The sequence below is a fragment of the Calidris pugnax genome, unplaced genomic scaffold (assembly GCF_001431845.1).
Source record: "Calidris pugnax isolate Ruff unplaced genomic scaffold, ASM143184v1 scaffold81, whole genome shotgun sequence".
NCBI lineage: Eukaryota > Metazoa > Chordata > Aves > Charadriiformes > Scolopacidae > Calidris > Calidris pugnax.
This window is the reverse complement of record NW_015090880.1, coordinates 12,847,333-12,862,551: the sequence shown is the minus strand read 5'-3', so window position 1 is coordinate 12,862,551 and position 15,219 is coordinate 12,847,333. Positions and strand designations below refer to the sequence as shown.

General features: G+C 46.4%; 1 long non-coding RNA gene and 1 other non-coding gene across 2 annotated transcripts in view; both read left to right on the top strand.

Annotated features, from left to right (window-relative positions):
• Window positions 1-2,764: 2,764 nt before the first annotated feature.
• LOC106890733 overlaps window positions 2,765-15,219 on the top strand; it is a 16,694-nt gene continuing 4,239 nt past the window's right edge. The window contains exons 1-2 of the long non-coding RNA XR_001412569.1: window positions 2,765-2,888; window positions 9,472-9,568. This is a non-coding gene — a long non-coding RNA (uncharacterized LOC106890733). The remainder of the gene's footprint in view (window positions 2,889-9,471; window positions 9,569-15,219) is intronic.
• Window positions 3,247-3,329, top strand: TRNAL-UAA. The gene has a single exon. It is a non-coding gene; the product is annotated as a tRNA-Leu (tRNA).

Below are 15,219 nucleotides of genomic sequence, written 5' to 3'. Positions count from 1 at the left end.
CCATCTTGGGCATAGCGAACATGAAATGATAGAGTTTTTGGTTCTTGGATAAGTAAGGAGAGGGGACAGCAGAATGGCCACCTTGAACTTCCACGGGGCAGACTTTGGTCTATTCAGGAGACTGGTTTACAGAGTCCCTTGGGAGGCAGTCCCAAAGGGCAAAGGAGTCCAGGGAGGTTGAACATTCTTCAAGAAGAAAGTCTTAAAGTTGCAGGAGCAGGCCATCCACATGTACTGAAAAATGAGCTCTTGGGGAAGAAGACCAGACTGGCTGAACAGAGAGTTATGGTCTAAGATGAGGCTGATAGGACTGATCTGTGGCAAACATTTGGGTTACTTAGTGCTCATGGTGGTTGTAACCCACATGCTGAACGGCTCTCATAACAGAGGACAGGCATAAGAGGAGCACTGAGGTGTACCTTGTCCTACTCTTTCTGTTTTCTAAATAAAGTTCCTAAAAGCGATGATGCAGAGATTATTTCTGCCCCTGCATCAGTAAAGTGGAGAAGTTTTGGCCTAAAATTTCTTAAAATGCCATTTTTCCTCTGCCTTGCCCATAACTTCAAGGTTTTGGATTTTTTCTTTTTCTTCATTACCAATCAGCCATTTTCCAGCTGCAGTATTAGCTGGGAGTGACATGGTTGCCTCCAGTGGCTATTTAAATTAAACACGGATCTACTGAATAGACACCCAGTGCCAGGAGATCTCTTTCGGAAGGAGAAGAAGGTGAGAGGAGAAACTGCTTTCCAGTTAACATTGCCACTGTGTTTCTGAAGCAAAGGATGACACCTTTCTGACTTCAGGACATTATTAATGTCTTTGTCTTACAGAACATGTGTTCTAAAAGCCTGTAGCCATGTCACCTTCAAGATGTCATTTCATGGGGATACTGCAAGCGAGGTACAGCGGTGTCTCATTGCCCCGTGCCTCGTCCAAGCCTCCCTGCAGCAGCACAAATGCCAAGCAGGGTGTCAGCAGTGAGAGGGCTCTGGAGAGGCTGAAGAGGCTGAGGGGCTTTGGGAGGAAGGGCAAGCAGTGCCCAGCAGCTGGCTCATGCTCAGGCCGGCCACTGGCCCCTCAGCATGTTTTTTTTGCACAGCCTCCTCTTAGCTCAGCAGGATGGACAGTCTCAGCTCCTCAAATGGGTGCAACTGGGATGTTAGCCAGGCAGGCACTGAAGGCTGTTTCAACACAGACATTTATGGTGAGCTCAGGGGTGTTTGGAGGGGGATGTGGCTGGGAGAGAGTAGTCCCTGGAGAGAGCATGAGATGCACTGTGCAGCCCTCTGGGCAAGCATCTCTTTTCCTTGCCTGCACTGGGAGGGTCCCACAGAGCAGGAAGAATCAGTCAACCCTGCTCCTCACACCTCTGTACCACTCCCTCTATGCATGCCTTAAATCTGCACTGGAACACAATTTCACCACTTTATTCATCCCTCAGGCTGGCAATTCAAGTAGCATTTCCCAGCCTGGACCCAAAGGGTTAAGGTGGGATGTTAACTTCAAGGCTAGTTGTGCTGGGTGCTATGGGGATCTGAGCAGTGTGGGTCATGGATGTCCTTGCGGGCAGGTCCCTTCTCTCCATGCTGTGAAGAGCAGATGTGGCATAAAAGCTTCCTTTCAGAGAGGGCATGATTAATCTTTGCTTCTTAGAGGATGACAAATATATTATATTCGCCGACATGCACACGCATTCTCTTCGCCTGACGGGTGACCCCTGTCTTATTGCCAAGCGTTCGAGGTCCAGCTCTGTAAACGAAGAGGAGAGCTTTGCAAGCTCATTAATGCTTTGAAGTCGCTCATTAGGAGCACATTCCTCAGGAGCTGGCGAGCGCAACACCCTTTGTGAGCATGGCTTCATTTGATATTAATGCAGGTGCTGCAGCTGGAGGCATCCAGGGATGTTGAACTGCGATTCTGCACACATGGACCAGCACGGCACATTGCTGTGACCGTAATGCAAAGGGTAAAAGGGAGGCAGGGAAAGTTGCTGTTCCCTCCTGGCACCTGAGGGAGTGAATTTTCCTCCAGGCAAGGTTTTTGTGTGTGAATAAGTTGACCCCGTCCTCTGCTGAGCTGGGGACCCACAGCATCCTCCAGTGGGGTGCCTGGGGTCCTTCTGACCTGCTTCCTGGCACTTGTAAATTATCTCTGGAGGCCAGGGTGACACATCCTGGCTGAGAAACTCTGTGTCACCCTCTTTTGAGACCTGGAAACACTCTTTTTTTCTGGCAGTGCTTCTCATCTCTGCAGCAGCATCTCTGCAAGACCCCCAAGCAGTTCAACTACCCCAGTCCTGAGCAATCCCTGGGGAAGCAAGGAGGGAATTGCTCTCCTCTTCATCAGAACAGCCTGACCAAGTAAGCCTCCAGCAGATGGGATACTCTGGTGAAAGGGCTTGGCCAGGTTTCTCTGTGTGGGCATCATCGGGGGCTGTGGCTGAGCAAGTCTGGTGCAGGGATCTAGGTCATATGGGGATCCCATAGGAGAGGGCAGGACTGGGAACTGGTTGCAGTGTCCCTCCAAAGCAATGGCAGCCCCGTGCGATAATGCTGGCCTGGGAAGAGTCAGGGTGTCTGAAATCAGAGTCAGAAAATATCAGGCTCCTGTGGCTTAAGGGCTAAAGACTTCCTGCATGTGAGTTATTGTGAGCTGTGGGTTTGAATCCCATGTGGTTCAACAGAGGTATTTTTGGTTTTTTTCATTTTTTTTTCTTTTTCTTTTCCCCAGGTGACAGAAAAAAAAAGCTGTACATCACCCTAAAGGAAAAGGAAAACTCCCCTGCCCCACTGTCTTTCCCAGCTAAATGCCCTACTGGAGTCTCAAATGTGGACCGAAGGGGATGAGGAGTGGGACCAGAGGGACAAGGACAGTGCTTTAACCATGTGGTATGTCTGACTGAGTGTTGCTGGGCTGTCAGAGCTGCTCCCTTCCCCCTGGACACCCAGTGGGGTTGGGCTGAGACCCTCCAGAGATGCCCCTCCTGCACCGGGGTCCCTGATGTCGTTATCACCAGGGTCTATGGTCCTTGCACAGGGACACAGGGACTGTGCTGTCCTCCAGGCCCCACAAGACCTGATGCTTCCAATAATGTTCCACCAGTTTGCTGGGGATATAAAAGAAAGCAGTGAAAAGGGGAAGGTGTTGCTGGGCTCAGTAAGTGTCTTGGTTTGGAAATTAGAGGGCTTGATGAATTGTGTACCCTCTAGAGCAGGAATTGGTGGGCCAGGGGACAGTTTACAGCCCACCAGGATGGCCGAGTGGTGAAGGCGTTGGACTTAAGATCCAATGGGCACATGCCCGCGTGGGTTCGAACCCCACTTCTGGTAGGAGTATCCTTTTTCTCTTGGTCCAACCCACCCCGACCCCAGCTTTTAGAGCACTGGTTGAGAGCAGGGATGGGAGCTCCAGGACCAGGCTCTGTGCCTGGGGAGTTGAGGCCATTCAGTGCCCCAGCCTGAGGACCCTGGTGGGACTGAGCCACCAGGGTCCTTCAGGCTGAACACGGAGAGAGACATGAGTCCATCCCTCTGGCACACAGCTTATGGCTCTCGTCCTTCACCCAGAGAGTGCTGGGACTGTCATGGCCTTGAATCCCACACACTCCCAAAATAGCAACTTGTTTTTACTATGGCAGAAATAGAAAAACCTGACTACCCTGAAGGAGGAAAAAAAAAAGGCATCGAGCTCTAAACAGCTCGGGCAAGCCACAAGTGGAAACGAGAGGAAACAAGTGGGTTTAGAGAGGTTGATTTGGTGTTTGTGGAGACTGCTCCACACCAGGTTCTTTTGCCAACTCTGTTCCATGACCCCAGCCCCACTGCTTGTCTCATCCAAAACACTATTTGGCACTCTCCAGGGGGATCTGGCAGCGTCACAGCCCCCTGGAGAAAGTTGGCATGGCAGGAAGGGGTTCCTGATGCTGCTGGTTAAATTTGGGAAACGTATGAGAAACTGAGAACTGCTCCTCTGTTGCACAGCATTGCTATGCTGGAGTCTGTCTTGGGCTGGTACCTATAAATACTCATGAGATTTTTTGTTCCCTTCCTTGTGTGTATGGATGGCCACCAGAATTTTCCCTCAGTAAAGAGCTGGCCTGCTGGACCCGCGGAGACGCTGTCAGGTTTTCATTTGGCTGCTTTGCTCCAGCCTGAGGCCAATCGGAAATGTCCTACTGCTGGGACATGATTTGAAGTGATGGTGTTAATTTGGTTAATTAGGATTCCTGGGTAGCGTGCGCTTCTTGCAAATCAGCTTACCATTGTAGTATCACTGCAAAGAGTTATTTGCTGGTGCATGGGGTTATGTATGAATTTATGATTATGATGTAGGACCATTAATTTCATGTTTGTGGCAGATGATACAGCTCAATTAAAAGTTGCGCGTTAAGATCTTTGGCTCTCTCGCTGATATATGGGAATCAGACAGTGGCCTAAAGGAAGGATTGCAAGGACACTATGAGTGGCCACATAACAAATGGGGCAGGACCCAGAGGAGAGGACATGGGAGGAATTACTTTGTTCCTCTCCCATTTGATTAGTGCTGGGAGTGAAATTTTGTGCATATCTGCTAGAGCTGGCTTGTTGCAACTAACCTCAGTCATTAACTGATGCAAAGAATGACAAATACATCTCTGAGAGTATCCCAGGGGGTCTAAGCAGCACTGTGGGTCGTGTCTTTTGCCTCTGATGGCCTGGAGTCAGACTCCTGTCTCGTTCATTTGTCAAAGGCATTTGGTGGCCTCCGCTGAGTTCAAAGCTGAAATCTCCTCATTTGAGCTTCTCTGTTGATCCATAGCTTGTGTTTTTTCCACCCCAGGCATTTGGGTTCTGGTCTGTTCCTGATCCCTTGAGGATGTTTATCCACTTTGCAAAACTACTGGGCAGACAAAGCATCATCTGAGGGCACCAGGATCTGATTTAATAGCCTTTGTATCACAAGATCTGCCAGAGTCATATGGATGGTTGGGGCCAAATGTTAATTTGACTCAGGACTGAGATCAAATGGCAGAGCCGTGTAAGAATTCGGGGCTGGGTGTTTGGGGACTGAAATAGCAATGAGTCCAGTAGCCAGGGTAGGTGAGGGCTGTGGAGGACTGATAAATAAACTGCCTTCTACTAAGCCACAGTTTTCCTCCTTCTCACCCCATATCCTCCAAGTGTTTGACAGAGCTAAAAAGAGCAGCTTGTCCAATGGCCATTTCCATGTATCATATTTATTAAGATGGTTACTGCAGGTTAAATATCAATAGTTTATTGCAAATGTATTTATTATAGATTAACTATGCAGAATGCACATCTGTTATGTTGTGGTTAAAAGTAAACCTCAGTGAAAGGTTTTTTAATAATGAATTTGTGCTGAAGTAGTGTACAATAAGTATATTTAGCAATCTTACTCTCAATTTCACAAGACAGTTTTATGTTCAATAAATACCTAGAGATTATTAAAAACATATTTATCAAAGATTAAAAGTGATGAAATAGATACAAATCTAAACTGTTAAGCTCAATACACATACTTATAATAATCAATTCCTATATTAAAACACAATAACTGCCTTGTTTAATCTAAATGAAATTTTTTTTTTGGATCTTTGTAAGTGCCATCTTTTGCTGTGCGCTCCTGCTTGCAGATCTCAGATTAGATCCTGGGACATTTGTACTTAAAATAAATCAAGTACTTAGGTAAAAGCAAAGCAGTCCCAGAATAACGCAGGCTGTTTAAGGAACAGGGAGCTAGGGCTTCAAAGGATGTAGGTCAAAGCCACTCCACGGGTACCAAAGCAGCTAGTCCAGCTTGCCCCAGTTCTGTATCCCTGAAAAATCCCCAAATTCAGTCTAACCTACATCTTACACCACCACCTCCAGGACCGGGAGTCTAGAGCAGCCGCTCCCAACCGCTTTACGATCACAGATGCACCCACACTGTTTTGGATACAGAAAGCTACCGCCTGTCTTGTATCCCGTTATTACCTAGCACTTGGAGGCAGAGTGCTAAAATGAGCTAACTATTTAGGAGATAAACAAAATGTTATTGTTTTACTCTTGTAATGCTACTGTTATAATTGCCGGCTGGCGGGTAAGGAGAGCTGGTGCCTCTGCCTGTGCCTGCCTGCAGGTGCTGGGAGCTGTGCCCCAGACACTCACTCTTTGTGGAAAGTGTCACGGGCTGTCTGAGTGCCTCGTGGAGCATTGGTGGCCCTTTGGATCATAGGAGGACTCAACCATGGGCAGCAAGCTGGCCCCATGAGACAGCCCCCAGCTGGCCTGGATCCAGCACCTCGTCCCGGCATTTGATGATGGTTTGGCTTCATCTTTGGGGTCATGCTTCTATACCAGTGAAGTTCAGCATCAAATCCAGGTGACGATATGAATCAGAGGCACCCAAATTTGAGGGAGAATGCACGCTGTGTGTCTAAAGTATGGTCTGTGCCATGACACAAGAGGGCTGTGTGGGTCATCGACCCTGTAACATATTGATGAGTATTTACTTCTTGTGGCAGCTGGATCTGAGAAGACAGCCTGAGAGGGGCAGAAATCACCGACATGGCTGCTCAGTAGTATCTCAAATACAGGGTGATTTTCTGTCTCCCAATTGTCTGTTGATTTCCTTCATTTATGAGTCTTAAAACCAGGCTCAGGCACTGCATTAAGGAATGCTACTTCTGCTATTTAGATGGTATTGAGCAGTTCTGTAGGATCAGATGTGTACCTGGGGCTGCCAAGGAAACCCTTCAAAGGCAGGGCAGAGTCAGGGCATGATGAAGGCAGCTGAGCACCCTTGGGGAGACAGAGGGACCTGTTGGTGAGAAATATATATCTGTGTGTATGTATATATATATATATGTATATATCTCCTGGTATATGAGTCTTGTCTGTGCTTATGGCACCAGTATATGGTGCAAATGTCTGGCTTTGAGGGGTGCATTCAACTCAAAAGTTGGCCCATGCAACCAAGGAAGCTCTTTCTGTGCTTAGCTGGGTGAGGGCAGTGCTGGACCTTTCATCCCATCTACGAAAACGACCCAAACGGCTTGGAGGCTTTGTGTGTCTCCAATGCAATCACCCACTCCTCTGTGGACATCAGTTATATTTGTTTACACCCTGAGTTTGTCTCCTGTACGTGTTCCTCAGCTCAACCCACCCTGTGGAGGATGCCTAGCTGGTAGGGGGGGAGTTTTCCATCTTAGCAGAGAGCTCCAATTACGGAGGTGACCAGAGAAAAAAGACAAGCGGGCACGCGCCACTGCCTTTAATAGAAGGCAATGATTCTTCTGGGCTCCAGAGTAATACGGGAGATCTGGTTTTAATAAATTAACAGCCTACAAGTAACAATCTCAAGCAATTAAACTCTGGAATGAAGGCGAGCACCATGAAATGTATTCTGGAGCTGACAGGGGGGCGGCAAAGACAATCCCTGAGCAGTGAAGAAGGCAAAAATATAATAAAAACACCCCAGAGAGAGTGGGAGAGCTCTGCTTCCCCTCTCATCTCTATTGTGTATGCATGCAGACATCTCGTCTTGCTCCCCATCATCCCTCCTTCCTCCACTGGCTCCTGGGGATCTGATTTGGAGCTTCCCTGAGCTCATCCAAGTCTCTATCATCACCATCACCCTTGTGCCTTCTCTCACCTATGTAGGTAAGAAAACCCCCATGGTGAGGAGGGGATGGCTGGTGGGAGACATGGGAAATAGCTAGGAGCTTGAGGATAGCTAGGAGCTGGGGAGGGGAACAAATAAATAAAAACTAAGACTGCTAAGCTCCCTGTCTTACATTAATAGCCTGTATGGAATCCTCTTTGCCATAGAATTCAATTTATTTCCATTTAAAGGCTGTTCTTCTCAATCAATGCAGTTAATAAATAGCTGCTGATGGCCATGACCCCCGGGCTGAGGGAAGAATTTATCTTCTGAGCCAATTAAAGGAATTGAACAATTCCTTTTAATAACGCTATGGGATTTTAATACAAGAAAAAAAAAAAAAACAAAAAGCCCAACAGGAGCAGAAAGAAATCCCTCCCCGAGCCTTGCAGGGAAGGGTCAGGCAGGCTCTGCCAGGGTCGGGATTAGATGCTTTAACTTGTCTTGTGAAGCCGGTAGGGGAAATACAGTGTTCCCTGTGAAAGCACAGGAATGCTTTTCTTTTCTGCTGTCTTAAAAAAAAAAATCCAGAAATCAAAAAACATAATGGAAAATTATGTTCCTTACAGCAGAGCTGTAAAGGGTTTGGAGGGATTAATGAGCCCCTGTGGCATGGTGGGAGAGATGGACAGGCCAGGTCAGTTGTGATGCCTCTTGCGCAGCTGCAATGGGCAGGATTCCCCTCCAGGAGTGGGGATTTCTCCTGTGGGCACAAGGAGAGTGGGACTCAGGGCAGCAGAACCTTTCGCCCTGGGCACTTCCACACTCACAAGGGTAAGGCAGAGCTGGCCTCTCCATGGCTTTTTTTCTCATTACACATTTTCTTAGTAGCAAAAATCCTTGCTGATCCACTTGAGCCTTCATAGAGGGATAGGAAGCATCCTATGAGGCTTATGGGTTCCCACAGATGGTATTGGAGCCAATGCTTGGTCAAGAGAGCATTTGTGCCTTGGAAGACGGACAGGTGCAATGGAGGTGGCAAGGGAAGCAGAACAGATACCTATTGAGTTTTCACAAAGCTGCCTAACCCCAAATGGCAGTGGGTCTTCTCCACTCCATCACTCTCCTGTCAATGAAATCTCATGACTCCTGTTGGCATCGGATGAGAGCATCTGTCAAGCACACGAGTCTCCTTCGAGCACTCCTGTGCTGTAGGGAAGTCTCTTATCTCCATTTTACAGATGGCAAGCAGAGGCACAGAGAGGTTAATTGACTTGCCCAAAGTCAGCACAGGAGGTCTATAAGTGACGCCAGATCCCTTGAATCCCTGTCTTCTGGCTTAATCATAAGACCATCCATCTTCATCCCCTTCCCTCTCAGGATTCCCCAGCAACTGTGATAGTTCAGGCACTTGTGTTGGCAAACTGCAGATGGAGACAGCGCTGGGAGCTGGGCATTGCCAGAAATGGTTTCTCAGCCCCCTTTCCCCAGAGGACATAAATTTTCACCTTAAAAGTTTGGGTTTTTTTTAAACTCTTCTCTATTCTCCTTCAGTGCTTGAGCGTGAGGAAGAGCATTCAGTCTTTGGGGAGGTATTTCAGAGACGCTGAGGTACAAGGACATTTCATCACTGCTTTGATAGAGAAAGGACATTTTTCCTGGTTTTTCATGCATCACCCCCATCAAACTGATAAGCAAATTGAACCCACAGGTATAAAACAAACAGTGACCTTTATTTTCAAGGGATCACCTGGTAATAGATCCCTGCAGGGCTCTGGAGGTTTGTCCTTGACAGCCATTCCCCTCTCTGCTGAGCAAGTCTGTGCGTGCAGGGCCATTGAGACATGTGGCAAGGCGCGAACATTTCCCTCACAATGTCTCTTGTTTCAGAAGTGTGAATGGAAGGAGCAGAGAGTCCTGAGCGAGCTGTTGATGAACGTGGAGCACGCCTTACGTTCCCTCTGAGACTGGGAAGGAAATCACAACTGTAAGTCCGCCTCTTTCAATTTGCAGACTTTCTGCAACATCTCTGTTCTTTCTTCTTGCTCTCTCGTTTTCATTTTTTATTAATTACCCGGTGACGATTTTCCCAGAGGACTCTATTTTTCATTAATTATTAGGAGAACTATAGGGGGAATGCTGAGCTGTTGGAGAGCTCACTTTGAGAACATCAGGTGGGAGCGTTTCCTAATGCCTACATGTGTATCCTTTTGACATTCTGCTTGCACAGGAGGCTAAATGACCTGCCTGGGATGCAGAGGAACTTTTTTTATTCAGCACAGCATGTTGAGCAAGGAAACTTTATTTAAGTGCTGGTTTGTTGGCCCTGGAGACTAACATACTGCTCAGCCAGAATCGATCAGCCTGCTCTGTGTATGATTTATCATCATGTCCTGCGTGTAGGAGAATTCACAGACAGAAGCCAGTGTCAGCACAGGACCGTGCTGCACTTGCATCATGGTTTTCTACTGCTGAAGATGTAGATATGGCAAGAGAAGTAATAATGCTGGCCTGAAATCTCTGGTCCAGATGGTGACTGTCCCCAGTGCAGATGAGTAATGAAGGTGGAGGAAGAACATTTGTTCTTCCTCTCCCCCTGAAATCATGGCTTTATAGTTGTACCTTCTACAGTCCCCACAGTATGCTGAGATTCATGGGAATGTCTCGAAAGAAACCGGCAGGAAGCTCAGTGTTAAAAGTGAAAGCTCCTTGGTGTGGCAGGTCTATTTGAGCATTGTTGGTGTTTAACTTCTGTTTGAAAGAACAGAAGATGCTATTTTTATGATGATCTTTGAACTGGCTTCTGCAGGTTACTGTAGATTACTGAATACCACTATTTCTAGGATATCTGGTAATTAAGTACTTGTGTGTATTTAGAAGTGTGTTCTCCATACATGAACTGGTATTTGCAACAAGCCAAGAAGAGTTAGGATTTTCTCCAGAAAATTCTGACCAGGCTTGCAGGGTCCTACACATGCTCATAGTATATTTCAGAGAGCACAGTCCCAAAGCTGTGAGAGGTTAGAGAGCAGACTTCAGCATCACCTGCTCCTTTCAGAAGCTGAATGAAGACCAGTGTAAATATGTGGTTTTCTGGGCTTTAATTTAAGGACTTTAAGTTGCATTGAGGGTTGGTACCTGTCTTCCCATGTTAACTTGGTCCTCCAGCCCATGCTTGACTTTCTGCACAGGACATCCCTGCTCAGGCCCATTACAACCACATCCATAATGACTCCTCCTGAAGGGCTCTGTTCAGGTGTTGCACGGTGGTAGCACTTTATTACACATCAACTCCTATGCTGTTTTACAACATTGTTTCTATGGTTACCCACCACCCTCCCAAACCCATGGAGCCCATAAAGAGGCAGGATTGCACTTCACAGCAGCAAGACCTGTCATGTACAGTGACAGGCTTAATACCTGATGGAGTGAAGTGCTAACTCACAGTTGGGTCCCAGTTGTGAAGCCACTACCCCAGGAGCCTCTCCTGGTGATGGGAAGCACGGAAGGTGCCCACACGGAGGTGGGCGAAGGGGGGAGATCTTGTCAAGTCTCGGGTAATTGTCTGCTGCTTCCAAACACCCAACTTCTCACCTTCATGTCAACAACCAACTTGGATCTGCCAGTTGCTGGAGTTCATTGGTAGGGTGGGACAGGGAGGACTTATGGCAACAGGAGATTTTTTGCTAAGAAACACCCCATAAAGGCTAATATGGACCTATTTGGCCCCACAGGTTTTCTGGAATGAAGTTACAAACATGGTATAGAATTGATTTTGGTCTGAAACAGCTTTTTCTTTCCAGAATAATGGGTTGAATTTATTTCTATTTCATGATCTGGGGTGGCTTGTTTTACTGGTGTGTAAGGGGGAAAACAAGGATGTTCTGAGAAATTTTTAAGGAAGGACTAAGAATTTGATCTGGATAACATGACTACTACGGAGAATGAAATTTTATGGGCATAATTATTTTACAGAACACTTTTTAGTGCTTAGCTGTCTGTCTAGTTGGACCAGACCGTGCCCACAAATACGTTACTGTAATTCGATATTTGCTTGCTGTTAAACCTGCCAAACATGTGTATGTGCAAGAACACTATCCAAAATAGTTGAGACAACTCACAAAAAAAAAAAATATTTGGAAAATCTCAAAGTGAAGCACCTTATTTCCCTGGGGAGAACATTGGCTTTTATTGTAAAAATAATTTTAAAAATCAAGCTCCCTCCTCCATATACCATTCATTCTAAACCATAAGATGTTTTCAGGAAACATCCTCCCCCTCCAACTATATCAGAAATTAGCACTTTTGACAACCTATTTTCCACCAGTTCTAGGTGAGGTACAGAAAGGGTCCTTGAGGTGCCAGTAGATGACAAATTGGAGATCAGTGTGAAATAGTATATTACGGCAAGTAAAATCATGTGCCTCCATGGAGGCAAATTATGCTGTAGGAAGGAAACAGCCCTTCCCTATGTGTTTCTGATTTGTCCTCAAAACAATCCGCATGCTCGTTCCTGGCCACCACAACGTGACCAGATAATGAAACCTAGGAGGAAACTAAAAGAAGAACAACTAGACCACCCATTCTGCCTTCTGATCACTAAATGATCTGACGTTTGGAAAAAATGATTTATGTGGGAAGCCTCAAACCGCTAAAGGAGGCTACGAGATGACAACACGTACTTCTGTGTGTGGGAAAAAAAAAAGCCTAAAAATATCTGAAGGGTGTAAACATGAAGGAGAGAGCTGCGGTATCAAAGGGACAACGCACGGTACAGGGTTTGGAGCTGGCAGCTTTCCTTGCTGTTGGGAGCAGTGGATGGGAGATAACTGAGAGGCAAAGCAGCAGCAACATGACTATATTTCACCTAAGCCTGTCCCTCTGTGACTTGATTTGTCACATCCTACTCCCGCCCGTGACTGGCATCAGGACCTGTCCCACTGAAATACTGCCTGGAAATAAAACAAAGCAACAAAATATTTTCCTTTACACTTAATCATAGTGACCCCCCCAACACCAAGGGACAAACTTGAGCCTGCTGAAATCAAAAGGGCTTTTCCTGTGGGGCCGTATCCTGCCAAGTGTCATCTGTCCTTGTAGTTGCTCCCTTCCTTCTCAAGCAATAAAGCAACACATGGATCATCATTACCAGACCCCAAGACTGTAAAGAAATTGTTATATATTTCCTATAGCTCTCTCTCTATATATGGTTGGATTCTCAGCTGATGGGAAGCAACACTGATTCATGGCAGCCGAAAACACAACCTCTTGTGTTTTGTCTTGTCTTCTCATCTCATTGAACTTTCCAAGGATCTAAATTAATGTAAGGGAAATATGACCTTGCCTCAGTGAATTGTTTTGGGGGCTAATGTGCTGAGCGATTTATGGGCAAAGAGGGTTTTTTTTCCCTCTTTCTTTAATAAAAAGTGCTTTCATTCAGCAGCTTTGATGGAAAGCCTGTGAGGACCTATGATAAGTATGTAACCGGAACAGACTCATATTAGATATCACTGTTACAAATCTATTAGTCCCACACATTAGAGCATGTGCTGGACCTGATGAGCTACACTAGTGGGAACATGAGTCATTTTCTGAAATAGATGTAGCTTGCAAATCTTTTAGACTGTTATCCAATTCCTTTTCTTTCAGTTTAATTAGGATATAAAACATGGCCTTAAGAGCTCGCATGAGTGGAGGGAACTCCATGTAAAGGATAGGGAGGCAGCTGCCAGTGTTTCCCAGCTGTGCTGCTGCTGATCCTGTTTGCTTTCTCCCGCAAGGTGCTTCTGCTGTCCCCCTGGGACTGAGGGAGACAACATCTCTTGAAACATCACAGGATGACAGAGCTACTCGTGCTCTCTTGAGGGTAATGTGCACAAGGCAGGTTGGCCTTGGGTTTCCTCCACATCCCTGCCCAGCCCCTGCCAACACCCAGCTCACTGGGAGATGCTGGGCTCTCCTCCCAGCCAGCAGAGCCCTTGCGCTGGCACAGGGCACCCGGCGCCTGCTGGGGCTGAGCCAGGGCCCAGCAGAGCTCCTGATACACGGAGGGGTCTGCCAAAAGCTCCCTAGCTGGGTAACACAGCGACAGCAGAGAGCAGCAACGAGACAAATCAGATGGTGGTTCTTTTCCAACCATATATGCAAAGCACCTATAATGAGCGGAGACGAGCCCCTGAGATCTGTGATGCTGCTGATGAATTAATGCAAAATCAAACCATACACTTTAAAGACAAGAGCATCCAGCCCTTCTCATAACCAATGCAGGACATGTTTCATCCGGAGCGTATCTGCTATCATTGGTGCTCTTTCTGTTCTTGAATTCATCTGTTCGGTACATTTGAAGACTGGCGTGATTAGCATTTGGCTTTGCAGAATTCAGAACCTAATTCCTAGGAGTTTTCATGTCTCCCTTTTTTCTTGTTTTGATTCTTGTTTGTCCGTTTGTTAGTTTGTTTGGCAACATATTTCCTGTTTGAAACAAAAATAGCAGAGATGGGCACTTACTTTCTTCCTGGACAGATTCCTTTGGATACTGCTTTATTTCTTTTTTTAAAGATGGACACCTGCTTTCCTTATAAGTGAGTGTTGGCAGGCTGGGAAGCTGGAGGGGGGAGGAGGAAGGCAAGGAGAAATGCATCTGTTTAGAACAAATGCAATACTGTGGGAAAGCTTTATAATACGATCCAAGATTGGCCCCATTGCCTGATGCTTTAAACATATGGTATTCTCCTATATATATTATGCATGAAAACTAGCTGCATGCACATGGCTGTCATTCTGCAATGTTTTACATACAGTCTGCCAAGTCCTGAACTTCTCCTTCTCATTCAAACTCGGCTCCCAGTGAAGACAATGAGCATTTATCTAAGGCTCATTGCGTTTGGGGTGCTCCATCCCTTCTCCCTTAGTTTAGTCTCAGCTGTATGATGATCTCAATGTTTCATCCTTTGGCACCCAGTGCTGACCTTCCTGCTCCCCAGGGCATGTGAGGCTGGAGCAGGAAGGTGTGGTGATGTGGCAATGAACAAAGTGCTGCTGGGCAGGAAAAAAAAGCCTCATTTGCAGTGTGGTTATAATGCAGAGTTTAATGCAATGCTCACAAACCTGTGTGTTGTGTTAGCTCTGGCTCATGGTAATATGTATGTGGCATAGTCTATATCTTTGTCTAGGATCTCTAAGACAGTTTTCCAGGTCCACCTGGGCAGGGCAGGCACTGGGATCTACTAGGATAAGAATTGAGGAGAAGCTGTAGCAAGCCCTGTGGTTTCTGTCCTGCTCTGACACAGGCCTTTCCTTCCTACTTAGCCTTAGTCTGGTTGAGCTTTCTTTTGTGGGGAGGAAAATTGCTATTCTGGGGGGAACTTCATGTTGTTGCACTGGTGGGCTGGAAAGAAGTGGCATCAGAGACTGATATTGCAGCTATTGCATGTATTTCTTGGCTACCATCAGCTCCGTGCTTGGGTCCCATAAAGGGATGCTTCTTTTTTTTTTTTTTTTTTTTTTTTGTAAACACAATTGAAAGAACTGTGGGTTTTCATACCTTCTAAAAATTGTTCTGTTGCCCTGGGGAAACCTTACCATGCTCTCCTAGAAAAGATCTGCATAGCAATATACAACTAAATATTTACAATGGCT